Genomic DNA, 23,977 nt, shown 5'->3' with positions numbered 1-23,977 from the left:
TTTCTACCCTTAGAACTTAATTTGATGTATAGCATGCCCCTTATAGCTACTCCCCATAATAGTAGCTAATATATATATATATATTTATTTATTTATTTATTTATACGAATCTCTTCAAACTTCCACCATTAATTTCTCATATTAAATAAGTTAACCATTTAGTTAACCTATACAACCATTAATTCATATTCTTATCATATGAGATACATACCCTACATGTGGGACCCATATAATTCATGTGGGACATATCCTTTGGGATGTAAATTCTACATTGAGGGCTAAAAAAATTAATTTTTTTAAAATTTTATTTGACTATTTGATGGCTATGATGCATAAATGTCTTAGAAAATAAATATTTAAGAGTGAAATTTTAGAGGGATATCCATGTCTTTTTGCTAAATTTTTTATGAGGTTCACATAAGGACATTATTAGTTGAATTTATTTTCAATTGATTATGTAAATCAAAGTTTTTAATTTAATATACACATAATGTTTTTCTTCTTCATCATGAGTTTATTTAATAGTTGTAAATAATAAAAAAAATAACAGAAATTTTCATTAGACAAAAATAAAATTGATCATTTTAATTTTAACTATTAGAGCGTTCGGTTTTTTCATTTTTCATCAAGGGGAAAAAATGATGAATTTTCTCACTTATCAAATTAAATATGTTTGCATTTTTAAATCGATTAGATCAATTTAAGAAATTTTAAAAATATCATCAAATACTTTAGTATTTGATCGATTTATTTAAACCAAATTAGGCATAATATGTATTTAAAAGTTACTTGAAAATAATATATATATATATATATATATATATATATATATATATATATATATTCTCTTTTACGAATGAGATCGGACTTACTTTCCTACAAGTAACTTGGATTGGTGAATCGAATCAATTTGGTACTAAATTTAAATGTATATAAAGACTTTCTCCACACTCTATTTCGAATGTTCTTTAATTTTCACAAACAATTTAAACTAATGAAATAAGGTGTGTGGGTCTCATCTAGTTGGGCTGGGCCACAAAATCCAAAGCTTGATAGGCCAGGCCTAGTTGGGCTGCCCAAGTCCACCCTTCCCAGTTCCTACCACTTGAACTCCAGAGTGGTGGACTCGTGGGGAAAAAATCCACCATGAAATCACGCACTTCCACTGTTGTAGACGTCCCACATTGGCAGCATCATGCCGTTTTTGCTTCCTCTTTACCTGAGCGTCGAAGCAGGTGTTCGTCTCTTCGGAGACATCCGATAAAATTGGAACGATACAGAGAAGATTAGCATGGCCCCTGCGCAAGGATGACACGCACAAATCGAGAAATGGTCCAAATTTTTTTCCCTTCTTCTCTGCGATTCTTTTGGTTTTTTTTTTCCCTCAGCTTTTTTATATTTTTTTTCCATCAATTGATTGACTTGTTTCGGCTGTTCTTCAGCACTGCCCAGTTCCGCTCCCGGAATCAACATCTTCAGATTGAAGTAAAATCTTAAGATTGAGGTTGGTGTTTACTGTTAGCTGCTGCTGCTTCTTTTACGGGTATTTTTGAATGTCGGATAATGATATTTGAAGGTTGTTCTTCTAATACGCGTGTAATACTTAACAGAAAACAGAAATCTGTGGGCTGCGTGTCTTGTTTAATGCAATTATCGAGCGGGTTGCTTTTTCTTTTCCCTGCAGTTTAGCAGCCTAAACAATTTTTATCTTACGTGTTTGATGAAATGCTTGTGAGAGCTCTTTCATCCGCATGCCATTTTTACAAAGAGAAAAACAACAGTTCTAGGCATGCATTGCACTGATTTGATGCTGCATTTTAAGTGGCAAATTGTGTGGACTTTGTAGGATTTATATCCCTTGCCCGAAGATAGTTGTTGTGGGAATTCATATACAAAGAAGCTGGCATTTCTTAGTATAAATGAAAAGAAAACAGATCAATTGACTCCCACTTGCCAGTTTTGATTGTGTAGAGTCTTGTCTGTTTTGCCTTGAGTGATGTATCTTAGCCCATACTAACAAGGGCAGCATGCTTCCTTTTTAAAATTTGGCTTATTTTATGCATTTTTTTTGCACAAAGAAATAATTTCAATAAAATTATGGCAGTTCTACCATTTACAAAATGCTGACATTAACCCCGTCTACAAAAAGATAAGAAAATAATTGTTATAAGCCACTTGAACGATTTTTCCCTTCCTTCTTTGATTTCTTTCCGTCCACACAAGCAAAAAAATTGTAAAGGGGATTAATTCAGTAGTGCATTTACTTACTCTGACAGCCAGAACACCCCGCCAAACACACAGCTGTCCCACAACAGAATCTGTTCCTGTCCATTTGATCCACACTGTGTTTAAAGCACAGTTCCACAGACTCCTTGTCCTATTACACTCTACAAGGAGGTGGTGCACAGCCTCTACTTTACTTTTGCACAGAAAACATTTATTCGCCAAAGCCATTCCCCTTCTCTGCGGGTTATCCAGTGCCAAATTCTTGTTGCTGGCGTTGAATCAGACTTTGCATGGCCTTAATTTGATTTGAATACAATCAATACATGGAAACGCAAATTTGTTTGCAAGTCTACTTAAAAGTTATTGGTTGATGCCTTTAAGATTTTCATAATCATTTTGAACATCCAAATTTGAGTGGTTCTTAAATTTGCAAATTCTTCTTTGACGTTTTTGGAATTTGGATGGAGCTCAGACTTACTTTGGATTTCCTTATGCCAAAGAGAGTTCGGTTCTAAACAAAAACGTCATAAGCACTTCACCACCAAGGAAATGCTTTTAGACATTGAAATCTCCCTCCCTTTTAGATCTACTCACTGTCTCCCAACCTACAAGATGATTTTGCCCCTTTCTCCTTCACTTGACTATAAAAAATCTATCATCAACTTCTGAGCTTTACACACCACCATGCAGGGATCCTAAATAATGACAAATAATACAACGGAATAGAAAACAGACAAGCGTGAATACGAGTAACATGAACCCCTAATGTAAAAAACTCCCTTCCACCCATCTAACCTCCTAGAAAGTCTTGCATAAGTTGGGTCCAAGAAGAAAATGCAGTAGGATTACTATGACCTAAGGAAACACTAAAGTTGATAATTGCTACCATAGAAAAAACAAAAAGGAATATGTTACTCTATATCAAATCCCACAATTCCACTCTTGAAAAAATTGATTCTCAATCCCGAGACTTTCTTAGAAATCTGTAACATGTTTAACACATTAAAAAAGCTACTCGCATTCTTCAAGGAGAAAAGAACCGTATCATTCACTATTTGGTTGATGCATTAAGTAGATGATTGGGAGAGGATTTGCAGAGTAACATCTAGCAATAGGATTGTAGGAGAATCTAGAGAATTGCTAATCAAAATAGGTGTGCATGAAGGCTCCACTTTAAGCCCCTATCTATTCGATTTAGTAACTGATGAACTTAGGAGTAATATCTAAGACAGGTATGCTGTTTGCAGATAATATTGTTTTGATTGATTGAAGTGGGTGTGAGGCAGAATCTAAGTTAGAATGTTGGAGAACAGTGTTAGAGTCTAAAGGCTTTAGGATAAGTAGAAACAAGACAAAATATGTGAAATGCAATTTCAGCCATGTAAGGAGCAATATTGAAGATAAGACTAAACTTGATGATTAAGAAATAATAGCAGTAGTAGATTTCAATATCTTGTATTTGTTATGCAAGCAGGGGGGAGAAATTGATGAGGATGTAATAAATCAAATTAAAGCAGGTAGGAGAAAATGGAGGAGTGCTTCATGTGTGATGTGCGATCAAATAATATCACTAAAATTAAAAGGAATGTTTTATAGGACGACTCTAAGATATGCTATATGTATTAGAATGCTTGGCAACTAAGAAACAAAAGATAAAAGTTAAAGTGGCCGAAATGTGCGAGCTAAGGTAGATGAGTGGCATAACATTAAAGTATAAATTATGGAATGAACATGTTCACAATTAGTTAGGCACAACACCAGTAGAGGATAAAATAAAGAAGGGGCGGCTTAGATGGTTTGGGCACTTGAAAAGCGTAGGCCAAGTATTGCACTAGCGAGGAGGAGCGAGCAAATTACTTTAAATGGTACTAGAAGCGGGAGGGGTAGACCGAAAATAACCTAGAATGAGGTGGTGAGAAAAATATTTAATAGCTCTTGAGTTAGCTGGAGAGAATGCCCTTGATCAAGTGGATTTTCAAAAAAGGATTCATATATCCGACCCCACTTAATGGGATTTCATACTTACACACCTGCTGGGCTGGGACCCTCAACTTGTTACTGAATAGGACTTGCCTACTTTTGTTTGGAACAACTTCACCAAGCTAGAATCAAGCCTAAAATAGTTCTTTTATTAACCGTCATCTTTATGAAAATGGCCCAATATCGTCTTAACATTAAACGAGTTGGTACCATGCTTTTTGATATCCTAAGGCTTTTTATTTTTGTTGTTATATATATTGAGTCTTTAAAAAAGTGAGAAAAATTAAACTCTTGGGTTTGGAATCTTTGAAGGGTATGTGGCCTGTTGGAATTAAATAATTATGAATTGCATGTGGATTGGATTTTTTGAGATCTGTATTGCAGTAGATGATTAAAAAGAAGCTGTAGACAATGAAGAAGATATCTTTGGGGATGTTCGGTTTCATTTATGTATTTTGCTTTCTGTTTTGTTGTTAGAGAATGATGAAACAGGTGATGACAACATATTTGCCTAAGTTGCTATTGTTGTGTTTCTGTTCTTGGTTTTCAGCTGTTAAAGAATAAACTGAACTAGGTTTTACGGTTTTGATGTGTTGTGACAGCCTGTTGCCACAATACTTTTATATCCAAAATTCTTTTTTGTGGATCAAATCACTATATACATGATTTTAAAGAAAACACTTTAAAGAAATGACCATGGTAACTAAATTAAATTTAAATAAAAAACCATAAATTTCTAAATTTTTTAAAAATAATGTAATCATTCTAAAAGTATTTTAACTACTTTTCAATTTTCACATTCAATAGGATTGTTCTTGGAGAACTAAAACATAAGTTTAGAAGTATAATAATTATAATTAAATTCAAAATATTTATTTTCTAATTTGAATTCCATTATTTATCATTATTTTAGTCATATTTTTTAATTCTTTTTTTCTTCAAGGAAAAAATTGAAATAGATTTACTTGTTTTGGCTTCAGAATTATTAACCAAACAAATTGCTAGTTTTCAGTTCAGTTTTCAGTTTCTATTTTTTGGCTTTCAGTTCTAGTCTTCAGTTTTTTGTTTTTGTTTCCATAACTTTTGATAGTGATATCAAACCCCCCCTTAATTTCTTTTGGAGTTGAATGAACTGCCAACATAGCAGACCTCCTACCCACACCATGAAAGGATGATCCATCTGCGCCAGGGAAAAGACCAGAATAAGCAAAAAATCTCTTTAAGAATAGAAGAAGCAAAAAATATCTGTTTTGCTTAGAAACTAATTGTGAATGTTAAAAGTACTCAATGCATCTTATTTACTAGGGCTTTGATTATCTAGAATTTTAAATATTAGGTTTACAAAGAATACTAATGACAAATCACACATGAATAATGAAATAGAAAATAAACGGCTGACCCAATGTACTATTATCCCATAAATTTCCTCCATTTGAATAAACCAAATGCCATATGGTTACAGGCCTCGAATGACATGCATGATACATGCAATCAAACGTTAATGCTGAATCATATGGATGGTGGTGCTAAGTTGTTGAGTCAAAGTAATTGCTCTTTATATATCTTCGGTTATATTGGATCGATGAATATTTAGGGTTCTCCTTTAATGTTTATCATTTTTTAGTATCTTACACTCATATTTTCAGGCTTCTTTCTTGAACTGCATGGTTTTTGAGGGCTGTTTTTATCATTGTGTCCTTTTAACAATATGAAGTGCTGTTCTACAAAATTGTTCCTTTGTTACATTCTGTAGTTTTTTGACATGCAATTGTGCTTCATTTTCTTTTCTCTAAATGAATTCCTATCTTTAAATGTGGTGAAACTTTGGTTAGGGTTGCTTTCATGTTGGACAACTACAAGGCCTAAGCCTCGTCTATCTAATCCCGAATGACCAGAGCTTGGATTTTAAACAGCACTACTTATTTGGTCTGACAAAATTATACACATTTATAGGGCAAATTGGAGTCGCTGACAATCAATATCATAATTATATACAACAATTATAAATTTGAAGTTTTTAGGTGAGTAATAACAGAATAACTATATGTTTACTTTTTAAGATGTGGAAACCTTTTCGTCACCTGTCTCATTGAACACTGCATGACCCCTGATAGTTTTATGTGTGTGTATGTGTTAATACAATATTCATTATGCTGGATTTGATTTTAGAAAATTGATCAACCTTGAATTGGACCTGATTTTCAATTCAGCTAATTTCAATTACTTAATCTGGATTTCAGATATCAACATTTTGTCTTTGCCTAATTTTTCAGAGTTGATATGCACAGAACATTTTGCCATGAAGTTAAGAAGTTTTACTGTGCCTGCTTTAGTGTAACTGTTCCTCTGTTTGCATATTCATGCTAATTTATCCTACATGTATAGTCAGCTTTATTTATATTAAACTTCTATACCAGCATTTCATTTATTAATATTATTACTCTGTATTTCCAACTTCTTGCTAATTGCTGTTACTCCACTTACAGGTTGACTGCTTCTGTGTGTTGTGGAAGAGTGATCCTCTTTTTGTCCCTTCTGCAATATTGATTAAGCAAGGACTTGATTCTTTTGTATGTCTCTGCTGTTTTTCGTTTATTTTTTCTTTTTCCACTTTCTCCACTCTGAGTTTGTTCGGCAAGGAACCGGGGAAAAAGATATGTTCTGATATAATGTTTTGAGTAATTTATAAATTTTTTTCCTTGTGGAACTAAAATCGATTAGCAATTTAAAATGATTATAAGTTTATGGTTAACGACTTTGTATACAGGCTCAAGCTTGTTTCTTTTCTTTGAAAACTATTTATTTATGCCATTGTATTTTTATAGAATTGGAGGATGTGCAATTCTTGTGAATGAAATGATTTTTATATTAATTGAGGAAATTTTCATGCGAAAGAAAACATGAAGGTCATTAACATTGTAAATTCCCAGTAAGTGGATAAATCATATCTTTTGGTGAGCATATTGGTCCATAGGCAATGAATAATAAACCCATTACCTTGTGGACTCTAGGAGGCAACAAGTTGTTTTATCATGTTATGTTGCATCTAAATTGATTGTGTTAGGTATCGGCTCGGTTCAAACAACACACGCGCCAAACAAAGAAGCAATCACAAACAAGATAACAAGATTTAACGTGGTTCGGCACATCAATAGCCTACATCCACGGAATGCATACTCTTATCCACTAATGGCAAATACAAATTGGATTACAACAATGGCTAGCACAACCCTAGCTCAAAACACCCTTTCTAATACAAGATTTGCCTCACACTTAACCACACTTGTTGCGCTCCTCACAACTCTCTTCACCCTTGCTTGTCTTACCACCACATACACTACTCACACACACACACACACACACACACACACTTATATAGCCATGAATGGTAAGTGGGAAGGGGGGTAGGTGGAGATGGGAGTCAAATGGGGTGGGCGGTAGGTGGAGGTGGGTTGGTGTATGGCGGCTGCCTACTCCATTACGAGCCACACCCTAACAGTTTGTTCACAATGCAGTTGTTTTATATTATGTAAAAGTTGGTATTCTCTCAAAGCACTGACATGTTGGTGTTATGCTGATTTATGCATTCGATCTGGTTATATATTCAATCTTCATATGTATCTTCGGTCATGGATATGGTACTACTGAGGTTCATGATTCAAGCAGGGAGTTTAAATATATACGGACTGGTTTAACTACTTATAGTCTGTACTCTTTAACACAATGAATGTGTTCAATATATGTGGAGTTTTAGGCTAGTAAATTTTGAGATGTTTGCGGTTCTGGTGACTTTTGTCGTTACACACTTCAATGATCTGAGGATTTAAAGGGCAGATCTTAAGGATCTTCTTCGCCATTCTATATCTATGTTAGTATAGTTGGCTTCGGTTCTTCATGTTAGCACCGGAGCAGTTCATGGGTAGACTTGATACACATGGGTGAACACCAACTTGACCCAAAAGTTTAAGCCTATTGGGTCTTGAGCTCAATCACGTATATAAGTACCCATTATCCACTCAAATTTTCCAACTGTCTCCCTTATGGGAGTAACCTCAATTTCCTAATAGTTGCTCAAGTGGGCCTTACCACTGACGCCTTACATGCCTCATATTGCATCCCACGTGCCTCCGAATCAATCCTACCTCCCACGTCTTGACCCTATTCGGATCCATCTCAGGCCTAAATGATCCCTATTGGTCTCGGTCACATACTTGGTCCTCCAACTGTTAGCACATCACGAGAATTAGCTTCATGTTTCGACTTTTTATGATGTCGCTAGCTCAGAGTTACGAACCGTCGGCTCTGATACCACTTGTTAGCACCGAAGGAGTCCATAGGTGAGCTTAATACACATGGGTGAACACCAACTTGATCCAAAAGTTTAAGCCTATTAGGTCTTGGGCTCAACCACGTATATAAGCACCCATCATCCACTCAAATTTTCCAATTTGGGACAAATTCACAAGTGAAATTCTCAACACTTCAAAGCAATGGAATCGTTATCATCTTCTGTTGTTTTCTAGGTGTTTTAATGTGTGTTATGTGCTACTTGCTTATGTTGTTGTTCTTTTTTATTTATTATTTTTAATTTTTTTATTCAGCAACTGCCAATTTTGTAATATTTTGGTCTCTTAATTCTCTAAAGAGATTGATATGGGAGGCGGGCATGCATGATGGACTGTTCTCTGATTTTCTTAATTGCCTATTTAACACTCTCAACTGGACGATGACTAAATTCTCAGTTTCAATCCGGGAGATGCAAGAAAAATACCAGGTCTGATTTTCATCAGGTGTGAATTTTTTTCCTGTTTAAAAAATTCTGTGATGTTCTATCAAATGATTGGAGCCTGATATCCTGAGAAGATGAAGACTTTAAATTCACAGTTTTATGCAACATGAGAACTTTATTATTTTTGAGGAGATGAAAACATTCTCTTGTCATTGTATGCAATTGATGTGACTTTAGTGCATAAGAAACCTATGATGTAGTAGTGAGACTGTGATGATAAGGTAAAAAATCTGATGAGCAAGTGGTAGATGCTTGAAGGATATGGTCGTAATAAGGAGATACATTTGAAAGATAACAGCCTAATGAAAAATATGGGTGTAAACTGTAAGCGGAGTCTCAGGATTGGATCTATGCTGCTGGTTCTAATCACTTCTAACATGGTCTGGTTGATAATGACTTGATGAAAACCATTATTTTCTGCCTAGGGAACCAGTTATATTCTGATTTCGGTATTCTTCTGTTGTAACCATTAGAATAGGAATGTTGCCTTTGCCATTGCTTGGAAGATTTGATTCTGTTTTGCCTGTGGATACTTTTAGTTTGTGGAATTGGTGGCATTTTTGTTATAAATAGATAGTATTATAATTTTTTACCTCCTCTGCGGAATCACCCCACCCATGAATTTATTTTATTTTATTTTATTTCTGTGGGTGTTCTCTTGGGGATTTTTTTGCTTTTAAAAACCAGCTGCTTCTATGCTTGCAAAAGCATAACATCAACATTTAAGTAAGCCACTGATTGAATTGGTTTTTTTTTTTTTTTTAATGAAAATCTCTCGAACTCACTGTTATTGTTGTCATCATTATTTTCTCTGTGTTTTGTGCTAGCTTTTATTTGTATTAATTGGATGCAAATATCATTTACTTGGATTAAGTTTGAATAGAGGAATCTACTAGGTTGTGTGATGGTTGGTTTTTAACCCTCTGGTGTCTCCTCCTTCCAGGGTTACACATTTGTAAATCCTATACAACACGTGAAAATGTTGATTGACCATGATTTCGTTTGACCAATAGTTAGGACAAACTGATTGGCTCTCTCTGTATTTCAGGTCTAATCATCATTATAAATGTGAGTGGTGTTGAAGTTGACTAGTACCTGTACTCTTAAGCTACATTTGGCTGTGTCTAATCTTAGGAATAGATTGATAATAGTGTAAAGATTTCATAGCTTGCAAAAGAAAAAATATTATCTTTAAAATAATTTATTAAATAATATCCTTTTTGAGAAAAATATTCCTAGAATGACGCTTAAGTAAACTTGTTGAGCCAAACAACGAGATTTAAAGGGTTAGGACAATTGGGATGTTGACACGTGACAATAAAATTTCGCTAGACCATCCAGCAAGATTTGCCTGCAAATGTGAGGTTTGTCAGTTGCATTTAAAGGACCAAAAAATAAAAAAAGGGAGGGGGTGGGAGACAGTCAGTCGAGTTAGCTGGAGGGGCAGAGAGAGAGAGAGAGAGGAGAGGGGAGGGGGGGGGTGGTCAGTCAAATCTGTCAGCGAAAAAAAAAAAGAAGTGGGGGGGGGGGGGGGGTGAGTGGACAGGTTGTAGGGAGGGGTAGGGAGAGGGGAGAGAGAGGGGAGGTAAGGGGAATAAATTACCCTTAGGTTCCAAATTCGACCATTAACATTTTAACCGGTGTGAATTCGTTATTTGAGAGTTGTAGGCACCACTCGTGGGATAAGGTAAGGAGAATAAATTAAATTAGCCTATTTTTGAAATTTAATTGATTAAATTTGAGTATATGATTTTAAAAATATTTTCGAATTATATCAAATCGTAGGGATTTGATCAAATTGAGTTTTTGAGAATATTTTTGGGATTAAATTAAACTGCAGGATTTGATTATATAAGATTTTTGGAAATATTTTGGAATTAAGTTAAACTGTAGGATTTGATTATATCAGATTTTTGGGAATATTTTGAAATTAAGTTAAATTGCAGGGATTTGATTAAATTAGACTTTTGAGAATATTTTGGAATTAAGTTAAATTGTAGGTATTTGATTATATTAGATTTTTGGAAATATTTTGGAATTAAGTTAAACTGCAGGGATTTGATTAAATTAGACTTTAGGGAATATTTTACAATTAAGTTAATCTACAGGCAATAGATTATTTTAGAATTTTTGGGATATAATGGAATTTAATTAATAGGTGAATAAAATATGTTTTTTTTAGGCAGAATATTATATTGTGAAGTAATACCCATATTGTGTGGCAATGAGATTAACAAAGAATATAAATATGACAATGCATAAATTATAATATGAATAATCATCTATTTTGTGTGACTTGTTAGGTCATTTTATGATAATATAGGGAAAAGTATGTTTTATATCGAATTTAGGAAACGTAGGGAGTATTGTAGCTTGATATGATATGACACTGTTTAATGTATAATAATGATATGACCGTGTTTTTTTTATTTTTTATTTATACAAAGTTATAAAATGATAATGTTTAATATAGAATAATGATTTGACAGTGTTTAATACAGCATAATGATATGACAGTGTTGGATGTAGAATAATGATTTGATAGTGTTTAACACAAAGTAGTTGTATGACAGAGTTACAACATGATATTATTTTATACAGAACTATGGAATGATAGTAGTTTATATAGAGTTAGAGTATGATAGTATGTTGTATTCATGTGAATGATTGGACACTATACCATTACCACTTACGGATACATGTAGAAACTCTCACCTTATACGCAAATTGCATAACATAAATTAGACAAATTATAAAACATGAAATATATAATCTTAAACCATGGAACATATATTTAATAATAATGATAACACACAAATTACGCTTAGGATAATTGAAACTTGTGAAGAAAATCACACGACGAAAACATTCACCGAAACATATTGGTGTTTGTTAGTGTGATGGTATGAATGGCTGGTTTGTGGGACGGCGGTATGAAGCACCTCAAACTTAGCAAGGGTATAGTATGAATAGCTGATTGAGGGATGACGGTACGAAACGCCTCAATCATGGTAAATGAATATATGAATAGCTGGTTAAGGGACGACGACACGAATCGCCTCAATCATGCAGTAAACGTTAATATATGTGCAAATTATGTAACTTGTGGATTTATGCATAGGGCTTTTGAGCCGAATTGTGAACTGATTATGAATGGCTGGATTGGGGGACAACGGTACGAAATGCCTCAATCTCAGCGAATGATTTATATGTGTACATATCATGTGACTTGTGGTTTTATATGTATAGGGTTGTTAGGCCGAATTGTGAACTGAGTATGAATGGCTGGATTGAGGGACGACGGTATGAAACGCCTCAATCTCAACGAATGATTTATAGATGTACAGATCATATAACTAGTAATTTATATGTATAAGGCTTTTGAGCTGAGTTATGAACTGAAAAAGAATATGTTTTATGAAATTGTATAGGTATGAGTATAGTTTAAATTGCCATTTCTTTTAAGTTAATTAAGAGATGAATCATACGTATATATATAAACTCATTGCGACACATTGACACTAAGTTATTCCATCTTACTGAGAGATGTCTTACCCCGTTAATATTTCAAAATTTCAAGGTCACCAGATAACCGAGCCTAGGAGCTCAGGGACGGGGTGTAGATATTGCAGATAGAGTAAGTGTTAATCTGGATATGTGTATATAATGTTTTGAGCTTTGGGTTATAGTTCTGTCTGAGGAAATTGTATAGTAATGGTTGAGAGGTAGTACTTTGGTATGTACAATTGTGGATAGGTTTATCTTTGCTTTCGCAGGTAGTGAATGGGCAGGTGTAATATTTATATTATCATAAATATATGTGTTATGATTGAAATGGAAAAAAAAAAAAAAAAAAAGAGGTATAAAGAGATGAGAATGTAAAAGTATGGTATTGGAGACGTTATGATGATGTATTATTATTATATCAGCAGATATTTTCTGGGGCGTTACATTTTTGAAGATTTAAGTTAGTGAATAGATCTCAATGAATGGAAAGAGGAGAGGTCCTTGTTAGAGATAGTTTTGAGTGTGATTGATCAAACTTTCCTCCGTCCTCCCTTCTTGCTCCTTTTGTTCCTTGTGTTCTTGAAAAATAAGAAATCCTCAACCATTATATTTTATATTTCACTTACAAGAACAAACTTATTGTACATAACATTAAAAAATAGTAAAAGTAGTTTTAAAAATGGCTTCTATTTATTTTATTTTTTAAAAAAATTTATGAATATATTTTTTAATTATATTTCAAGTTTATATAAGATGACTAAAAGACCAGTTATGTAACGACCTGATTTTTCATGCTATTTTTTCCCCACATAAACATATAATATATATATATATATATATATATATATATATATATAAAATATCTCTGTGTTACCTGCTGAAAACATTTTAGGTCCCAAGGGAACACTGAGGAAACTCTGTTTATATTACATTCCTAACCAGTGGTAAACATAAAACTATAAAGAATATTTACAATACCAGAAATCTAAAAGTCCCAAAATATACATTACAAAGTACCTAGTGACATTATCAAAAACCTTGGGATCTACCCTAACAACCAACACATAGGAAACACTCACCCTTCAAAAAGGGCAGCGCAAGAACCTCTCTACCTGCGAGCTTGATCTGCTCGCCTAATTTGATCACTTGAAAAATGTTTAGTCACTGGGATGAGACGACGTTCAGTAATAGAAGATATGTTATCACTAGTGTGTGGCAATTGAGTTACACGTTTAATATACTGATATAATACTGAAATTGTAAAACTGATAGTCTAGTATCCTGTATAGATTACATTTATTATATTTTAAAATACAACTATATATTTGGGTTTTCTAGTTACAAATAATTCTAATAATACAATAAAACTATTGCTGCATTATAAATCTGTATATATATAGAAACAATTGTGATAATACTCTCAGAACTAAATGTCATGATTTAACCCCTCATGACAGGGTTGTGCGGCCCGTAGGCGGAACTTAACTCTGGTTGGCCTATCTGGTAAGTCAATCTGAATCTCTACCAATTAATAATCTGGCCCACTACAGTCTCTCCGGGCACACTACTACTCTACCTCGTCAAACCGGCCACCTCAACCCAGCTTTCTAGGGAGACTGCAATCTCTCCTGGCACAATAGACGGAATCCACATACTATATGAGATATGTGGTTGCACTCTGATATGAAATAGCAACGGTACCGTGCTCTACTGTTTGAATTAGACTGAATATTTCCACAGGGTTTGATATTATTTAGTGCCGATATATATCTTACTGTTTTTACCACAATATTGAAACAACCATAACATTTCAAAATTGATCTGCATAATCTGTATATCTGGTTGAATAACTTAAATAATTAAGTATTATGGTTCTGTAGTCATGACATTTTGAAAAATATTATAAACTATATTTTCTAGAAATTGTATATGGATATCTTCTGCTAGTATACTGTAAAACATGATATTTGTAAAACCGTATTAATACTTTACTAAATTGTTATAAACTCATGCTATACAATTATGCAATTAGATTCTCATACTCTAAAATCTATAATTCCTACTATAATAATAATAATATTCTGGAAAAACTGAATAATAAACTGATACACACACACACACACACACACACACACAATCTTCTGATATACTTTTTAAAATTCCTAACATAGCATATTTCTCCTACCTATCTGATTGTGAGGTTGACCTCCACTCAACACTTCACTCTTGCACCCTCGGTGTACCAACTTCAAAAACCTACATTTATACACACATATTCTCTAGTAAATCAACACACCCATAATTCTTGAAATTGCCTATTCATAAATCTCTTAGACCATAATTTACCTGAGTTTCCAAACAGATACTTGCTGGGGTTTTCAACCCATGATTATAGGTGTCCAAAACACTCTATTCTTGAAAATATGACAACCCAAATTTATTCTATAAAATACTAGTATATTCTCATAGTATACAAAATCCGACCTCAAATAATACTGGTAATAATGAAAATACCTAAAAATCTAATTACCCTAATTTTAGGACAGTTTCCAAACTGCTCAAATCAAATTTCTGCTATAGTTGAATTGTAGAGAATCTCCTCAGGATCATCGTGGTAGCTTCTGATTGTCGAATCGGAGTCAGAAATCTAGAGAGAAGTGAGAGGGTGTGTTTTCTAGAGAGAGAAAATGAGGGAGAGAAAATTTTCGTTGAAAAACCCATTTTTTGCATATTTATAGATGACTGGCCACGTGGCCTTGTCGACGAGCTACATCGCCTCGTCGACGAGTCCAAGAAAGCGGTTCGTTGACGAAGACGATGCCCTCGTCGACGAATTTCAGGCCCTGAAAAATAGCCTCTCGGTAAATTCTCGTCGACGAGACAAACGTCCACGTTGACGAGCCCAAGTAGACGATTCGTCGACGAATGCGTCCCCCTTTAAAATTCTTTTCCTTTCTCTTTTTTTTATTATTTAATTTCAATAATTATCCGGGTTATTACAAGTTATGCTTTATAGTTCAGAATGTTGGACAACTAAGAAACGACATGTACAAAAAATAAAAGTTGTTGAGACGTAAATGTTAAGGTGGATAACTGGTTTAACATTAAAAGATAAAGTAAGCGATGAGCATATACGTAATAAATTATACATACCATCTGTTGAAAACAAGATAAACGAGAGGTGACTTAAATGGTTTGGGCATTTGAAACGCAGGTCTAGTAGAGATCCTGTGAGGAGAAGTGAGTTAGTTGTTTTTAGCATGAAAATGGATAATGTAGGCATAAAATAACTTAAAATGAAGTAGTGAGAAATGATTTAACAACCATTAATTCAATAGAGAAAATCGCTCTTGATTGAGTGAATTCATGGAAAAGGATTCATGTGGTTGACCTACCTAGTATGACTTATAGCTTGTTGTTATTGTTATTGTTGTTGTTGTTGTTGTACATTAAAGTTTATATGATCAATTAATTTTAGTTTTAATTAAAAATTATGTATAAGATAAATGAATAAATCCACAAAGTTAATTTTGAATATTAAATTATTCAAACAAGAAGTTTCTAAAACAATTAAGTTATAAAATTTAGTTATATATATTTGAAAATAATTGAAAATTGGCAACAAAAATATAAAATTGGTACCATAAGCAAATAATTTTTCTTAATCTTATTATTTACTGTATAAAAATAAAAAAAGATACGAAACACAAACGGTACCAAATAGTTCCTTCACATTTTAAGTTGAGTTTGGTCAACACTATTAAAATTGCTCAAAATTATTTTAAAAATGGATAAAAAATTAGACTAGTTCCACCAACCTGAGTATAACAATTGTTTAAAATAATTTAAACCATAAAAGTTATTATTCTCATTTAAATGTACAAAGAATATATGTTATATATCTATTTTGTTATTAAATATGAAATAAAATTTATATATATTTTATTTCACATATAAATAGTGTAGTGATCCTAAAATAAAAATAAAAAATAAAATAAATTAAATTAAAATAAATAAATAAATAATTAATTATTAATTAAATAATATAATATAATAACAATATAACATTATAATAATATATATTATGTAAAAGGGATAAGAATCAAACCTGAGATTTCAATCTCAGGTTTGTTTTTATAGAGAAGAGTGCCCAACGTCTGCGTTTCCCCGTCTCTCTCACTTCTCCGTTGATTTCCTCGTCTCCTCTCTCCCACTCTCCTCTATCTCATCTTCGATACCCGGTCGATCGGAAATCCGAAAATACAGTTGGGTTCTGCTCGTTGCCACCGACATTTCTACCAGAACGGATCTGTCGTAGGAGCGACGTAGGCACACCTCTTGGGATAAGGCCAAATCTCAAACTTACCTCAATTTCTTTTAAACTATAAGCCCAATCAACGAACGGAAATGGTTAGGAGATTCGTGGGGAGATTCTCTATAATCTAGTCGGAGCGAGTTTTCGAATTGGAGTTTCGGGGTACTAATCCTAAATCGAGGGTAAGTTTAATAATTTAGGCTTTATTATGCTATTTAAGGCATTCAAAGCTTAAGTAAATTTTAGGAAAAGTTACTCTAAGGATTGTAATGAGTAATGTAATGAAATTTGAATTTCAGGGTTTCAGGGATTTTGAACGTTGTGGGGCATAGGCCGGGGTGTTAGCGAGTTTTTTTCAGGAATCAGGTAAGAGAATTAAGTTAAATTAGTAATCTTATGAAACTTAAATCAATTTAATTGTTATGTTTATATAAATTTATTTATTTATTTATTTATTCATTTGAGAATTTAAAGGCTATTTTGAAAACTAACCATTCGAAATGAATTTTACAAACTTAGGATATATGGTATGATATTTTTGATTAAAATGAATGGTGGAAAACTTGTTTGTTTATATGAATATGTTAAAACGTGAAAAATCTTGTGGCAGATGATTTAATTGGTATAAATTATTGTATATCTGGATTTGAGATTTTGAAATACTGAATTGTTTGAGAAATACTGGAAATGCTTGTGAAAATATTGGAACTATTTATGAAATGCAGGTGTTTGAATTAACGGCCAGTGACCAGGTATTGCTTGATTGGCCAAGGGTCAGGATTATTATTTGACGGTCGAGAGTTGAGTTTTAATTAATGACTATATGCCAGATTGTATTTTGTGGCCGGGGGCCAGGTTTTTGGAATAATAGGAAATATATGTGAATTAATGTTTTAAATGGTAATTTCTATTATCTAAATTGTATGATATGCTTTAAGAACCCTAGGGACCAGTGTAATGTGAGTACGGTACCATTGCTAGTTAGATTATATGCACCCACACTATTCTGGATAGAAGTGTAGGAGGTCCAACCGACTGCCTGCGTGAGGTTGAAGTAAGGGCGTTGGACCTGCAGCTTTGCTGTGGATGCTTGTAAATGTGTTTGCAGAGGATGTTTTTTTTTTTTTACTTTGTTTGGGCTGATCACCCAGGCTTAGTCTAGCCTTCGGACTGCACAACCCGGGTCATGGGGGAAATAAATGACGTGTTTGTTACAGAGAGTGTCTTATATGCATATCTGTTAATTTATGTGAATACGAATAATTAATAAGATAATTTCGAGAGTTTACTGAAAAAGGCGGGTGCCCTAGTAGCAGTAATAGTATTAAAGTAGAGGGAAGCTACTTGTATGAACGGATAATCTTCCCTATCCTCGGCTAATTGTGTGCGTGAGTGTAAATAAGAATGTTTTTATAAATGTATTTATCTGCTTAGTAAACTGGTTATTTTCTGTATATTAAATGTATGGTGGCCATGTATTGACATTAACTTAGTCTTTCCCTTACTGAGATGTGCCTCACTCTTACTTTACAAACTATTTTTTCAGGAAATCCTAGAGATTGGGTCTAACAAGCTAGAGGTGTAAATTTATGTAGGTAATGTATAGATAGAGATTTTATTTTTGTTTAGTTTTATGAGATGTAATTATGTGAAAATTGATATATTTGTGTATAAATATAGTTAGAACTCTGGTAATATAATTTGAGAATTTTATATTTTATTTTCGCTGTGTATATGTATTTTATATTTGATGAATAAGGTATCAGATATACTGACGTCACTAAAGTAGCACTTTAGGCCCATGTTGCGGGTTCGGGTCGTTATAGGTGGTATCAAAGACTAGGTTTTCTAGGTTTTGCAGACTTTGAGGATTGATAATTATCAGAGTATAGGTTGAGATAAGATAGGGATAGGAGTGGGTAGGTTAAGATGAGTTTTGGTCTGGAAGCTTGGAGGCAGAAATCTATTGACGGACTTCTATGATTTTTTGAATAGTCGCGAGTTTCAAAAAACCATGGTAAATCCATCGATGGTTTCATTTCTAGGTTGAGGGACTTGAACTCAGGAAATTTAGGTTAGAATGTTAGGATGAGTGGGTATGTGTGTGAAGTTAATGTTAGGATGGAGGTTTTTACCTCAACGGTTTTGTGATAGAATTGGAATATGAATTATTAAATTAGAACCTATATATTATATCAATTCCATTATTTGATATTTGCATTAATTATGTTAAATATGAAAAATTTAAGTCAGGTTATATACTATTTACATACTATCAGATAGTGCCATTGAATTAGGTGCAACCCACTCGTTTGTGTTTCGGGAATTTGTTAAGTTATGTGGGTTAGAAGCTCAACTGTTAGAGATTGAGTTAGTAGTGGGCACACTAACAGTGTCTGTGTTAGTATGTAATATGGTGATTAGGGATTAGCTGGTAGAGATTTATGGGAGTGTTGCCTGCTAGTTTGATAGTCCTTGTTGTGCATGGTTTTGACAGTATTTTGGGCATAGACTGGCTAGCATCCAGCTACGCGAGCATTAACTGTCGCAGGAAGAAGGTGGTATTTAGACCTCCTGGGGAGCTGGAGTTTGTATTTGTTGGGTCAGGTGTGCGTTCAGCACCGTGGATCCTTTCTGTTATCCAGGTGAAGAGGTTTTGGGGGAATGTTAAGGTCATCTTGCAGTGGTGAAGGAAGCACCAAAGGAGGAACTTAAGTTGGAAGATATCCCAGTGATAAGGGAGTTCTATGATGTTTTTCCAAAAGATTTACCGGGGTTGCCTCCTGACCGGGAGGTGTAATTTACAATAGAGTTGATTCCAGAGATAGCACCAATCTTTAAAGTCTCATACAGAATGACTTCAGCTGAATTAAAGGAGTTAAAGGAGCAACTACAGGAGCTTCTAGATAGGGGGTTTATCAGACCGAGTGTATCACCCTGGGGTGCACTAGTGTTGTTTGTGAAGAAGAAGGACAGGTCGATGAGGATGTGCATCGACTACCGGGAGATTAATAAAGTAACAATGAAGAACAAATATCCATTACCCCGAATTGACGACCTGTTTGATTAGCTTCAAGGTACGCAAATTTTCTCTAAAATCGATATGCGATCTGGATATCATTAGGTGAAGCTTAGATCAGATGATGTATTGAAGACTGCTTTTCGGACTCGATATGGCCATTACGAGTTCTTGGTTATGTTGTTCTGGTTGACGAATGCTCCAGTGGTATTTATGGATCTGATGAACAGGGTATTCCACGAGTACTTAGACCAGTTTGTTATTATTTTCATAGATGATATTTTGGTCTATTCGAGGAGCCCTGAGGAGCATGAAGCTCATCTGAGACTAGTACTTCAGGTGCTCAGGGAAAAGAAGTTATTTGCTAAACTTAAGAAATGTAAATTCTGGCTAGAGCAAGTTGCATTTTTGGGTCATGTGGTATCAAAGGAAGGGATTTCAGTGGATCTAAGTAAAGTAAAGGCTGTGATTGATTGGACAAGGCCGAAGAACGTGCAGGAAGTCAGAAGTTTCCTAGGTCTTACCGGATACTACCGTCAGTTTGTCGAGGGGTTCTCTAGATTATCAGGGTCTTTGACATGACTCACGAGGAAGAATGTGAAGTTTGACTGGACCGACGAATGTGAGTAGAGCTTCCAAGAGTTGAAGCAGTGTCTAGTCACTGCCCCATTGTTGACCCTTCCATCAGGTGAGGGTGGATTTGTAATTTATAGTGACGCATCGCAGAAGGGACTTGGTTGTGTTCTAATGCAGTAGGGGAAAGTCATTGCGTATGCGTCTTGCCAGTTGAAAGAGTACGAAAAGAACTATCCTACGCACGACTTGAAGCTGACAGCAGTTGTGTTTGCATTGAAGATCTGGCGACACTACCTTTATGGTGTAAGGTGCGAGGTCTTTACTAACCACAAGAGTCTCAAGTACTTTTTCACCCAAAAAGAATTGAATATGAAACAGCGCAAATGACTCAAATTGATAAAGGATTACGACTGCACCATTAGCTATCACCCAGGAAAGGCAAACGTGGTAGCCGATGCATTGAGCCAGAAATCTAGGGGTACGTCAGCCTTAGCAGTTATGGCTTCGCACCAGATTGTGATGGACTTGGAGAGATTAGGTGTAGAATTGGTAGAATGAAACCATCAGACGTTTATTTCTAGTCTGGTGGTTCAACTGACTTTACGGGAGAGAATCAGAATAGTTCAGTTGAAAGATGCAGAGTTGATGGAGATTGTAGAGAAGATACAGGATGAGTAACACACAGACTTTAATGTTGCTGGGGATGGAGTTCTCAGATTTCACACTCGATTGTGTGTGCCAGATGACGCAGAGATAAAGAGGACAATTCTGGGGGAAGCTCACCGCTCTCTCTATACTGTTCACCCGGGTAGCACGAAGATGTATAGAGACTTGTGAGAATCATTTTGGTGGAGTAACATGAAGAGGGAAATTGCTAAATTTGTGGGTCAATGCTTGAAATGTCTGCAGGTGAAGGCAAAGGACCAGAGGCCAGCAGGACCACTTCAACCACTGGACATCCCTATGTGGAAGTGAGAGCATATCTCGATGGACTTTGTATCGGGATTGCCTTCAGCGTTACATGGACAGAATGCCATATGGATAGTTGTTGACAAATTGACGAAGACTGCCCATTTCATTCTGGTTAGAACCAGTTATTTCATGGATAAACTAGCAGAATTCTATGTTTAGAAGATAATCAAAATACATGGCGTGTCCGTGTCCATCGTTTCAGATTGGGATCCGCAGTTCACTTCCCGTTTCTAAAAGAATTTGTAAGGAGTGTTGGGTTCTCAACTCATTTTTAGTACTGCATTTCACCCATAGATAGATGGACAGTCTGAACGAACCATTCAAATTCTTGAGGATATGCTACGGACACGTGTGTTAGATTTTGGGGATAGTTGGATCCGATATCTACCGTTGGTTGAGTTTGTATACAATAATAGTCACCAGACCAGCATTGGAATGACACCATATGAGGCTTTGTATGGTTGCCGATGTCGATCTCTGTTGTACTGTGATGAAGTAGGTGAGCGGAAAATTTTGGGACTAGAACTTGTTTAGCAGACCTCTGCAAAGGTCGAATTTATCAAGGAAATGATCAAGGTAGCCCAGAATCGGCAGAAGAGTTATGCGGATACTCGCCTAAGGGAGTTAGAATTCAAAGTAGGTGATATGATATTCATAAGGATTGCTCCGATGAAGGGAGTGATGAGGTATGGAAAGAAGGGCAATTTGAACCCTAGATACATTGGTCCGTTCGAGACTCTAGAGAGGATTGGTTTGGTGGCGTACAAAATAACACTACCCCCAGCATTGTCTAGGATACATGATGTGTTCTATGTGTTCATGTTGAGGAGGTACGTTCCAAACCCCTCAAATGTGATCAGTTATGAATCATTGGAGATCGGGGATACTCTGACATACGAGGAGGTACCAGTTTAGATTTTGGATTGGAAAATACAGGAACTATGTACTAAGGATATACCATTAGTGAAGGTGCTGTTGCGAAGTCATGCAGTTGATGAGACTTCTTGGGAGTTAGAAACGAAAATACGCCAGAAGTACGCGCAACTGTTCAGCAAGGGCTAGTGCCAGATGGGTAAGGGTATGGTTGTATAAAGATGGATTAGAGTAGGCTGTGTAGTTAGTTGTTGGTGGCTTTAATTATGGATAATCTTTGGGAAAATTTATTATGATTATTGTAATTTCCCAAAGGCAATATTGTAACCACGGTATTCTTTCGCCATAAGTGAGGGTAGTTAATAAACATAGGACGGGGCCGCTATGTGGGTGGCTACCGACTCTTCTGTAGACAGGGGTAGTGAGTTAAGAATGTGATTGGTAATAGTTAACAAATTTCGAGAACGAAATTTTTGTAAGGAGGAGAAAATTTAGTAATCCTAAAAAAAAAAATAAAAAAATTAAATTAAATTAAAATTAAAATTAAATAAATAAATAAATTATTATTAATTAAATAATAATAATATAATATATATTATGTAAAAGGGATAAGAATCAAACTTGAGATTTCAATCTTAGGTTTGATTTTATTTGATTTTATAGAGAAGAGCGCCCAACGTCTGCGTCTCCCTGTCTCTCTCACTTTTCCGTTCATTTCCTCGTCTCCTCTCTCCCACTCTCCTCCTTCTCGTCTTCGATATCCGACTAATCGAAAATATGAAACTACCGTTGGGTTCGGTTCGTCGTCACCGACATTTTTACTAAAGCAGATCTGTCGTGGGAGCGACGTAGGCATACCTCCTAAGGTAAGATCAAATCTAAAACTTACCTCAATTTCTCTTAAACTATAAGCCCAATTAACGAACGGAATGACCAGGAGATTTGTGGAGAGATTCTTTACAATCTGGTCAGAGCGAGTTTTTGAATTGGAGTTCTGGGGTACCAATCCTAAATCGGGGGTAAGTTTAATAATTTAGGCTTTATTAAGCTATTTAAGGTATTCAAAGCTTAGGAAAATTTTAGAGAAAATTACTCTAAGGATTGTAATGAGTAATGTAGTGAAATTTGAATTTTAGGGTTTCAGGGATTTTGAACGCCGTAGGGCATAGGGCGGGGTGTTAGCGGGTTTTTTCATAAATCAGGTAAGGAGATTAAATTAAAATCAGTAATCTTATGAAACTTGAATTAATTTAATTGTTATGTTTATATAAATATATTTATTTATTTATTTATTTATTCATTTGGGAATTTAAAGACTATTTTGAAAACCAACCGTTCGAAATGGATTTTACAAATTTAGGATATATGGTATGGTATTTTTGAATAAAATGAATGGTGGAAAGCTTGTTTGTTTATATGGATATGTTAAAACGTGAAAAATCGTGTGACAAATGATTTAATTGGTATGAATTATTGTAAATCTGGATTTGAGATTTTGAAATACTAAATTGTTTGAGAAATATTGGAAATGCTTGTGAAAATGTTGGAACTGTTTATGAAATGCAGGTGTTTGAATTAACGGCCAGTGGTAGGGTATTGTTTGATTGACGAAGGGGTAGGATTATTATTTGATGACCGAGAGCCGAGTTTTAATTGATGACTATATGTCAGATTGTATTTTGTGGCTGGGGGCCAGATTTTTGGAATAATAGGAAATATA

At 34.7% G+C, this 23,977-nt stretch overlaps 1 long non-coding RNA gene and 1 other non-coding gene across 2 annotated transcripts; both read left to right on the top strand.

Moving 5' to 3' along the window:
- The first annotated feature begins 1,107 nt into the window (after nt 1–1,107).
- Nucleotides 1,108–6,965, top strand: LOC131159564 (uncharacterized). The gene is made up of 3 exons (XR_009137818.1): nt 1,108–1,332; nt 1,443–1,504; nt 6,693–6,965. It is a non-coding gene; the product is annotated as an uncharacterized LOC131159564 (long non-coding RNA).
- LOC131161028 (U6 spliceosomal RNA) lies at nt 1,242–1,344 on the top strand. The gene has a single exon (XR_009138191.1). It is a non-coding gene; the product is annotated as a U6 spliceosomal RNA (small nuclear RNA).
- Nucleotides 6,966–23,977: the final 17,012 nt, after the last annotated feature.

Source organism: Malania oleifera, chromosome 7, assembly GCF_029873635.1.
Source record: "Malania oleifera isolate guangnan ecotype guangnan chromosome 7, ASM2987363v1, whole genome shotgun sequence".
Lineage (NCBI taxonomy): Eukaryota > Viridiplantae > Streptophyta > Magnoliopsida > Santalales > Ximeniaceae > Malania > Malania oleifera.
Note: the sequence above shows the minus strand (reverse complement) of the source record. Positions and strands in the feature narration are given on the sequence as shown.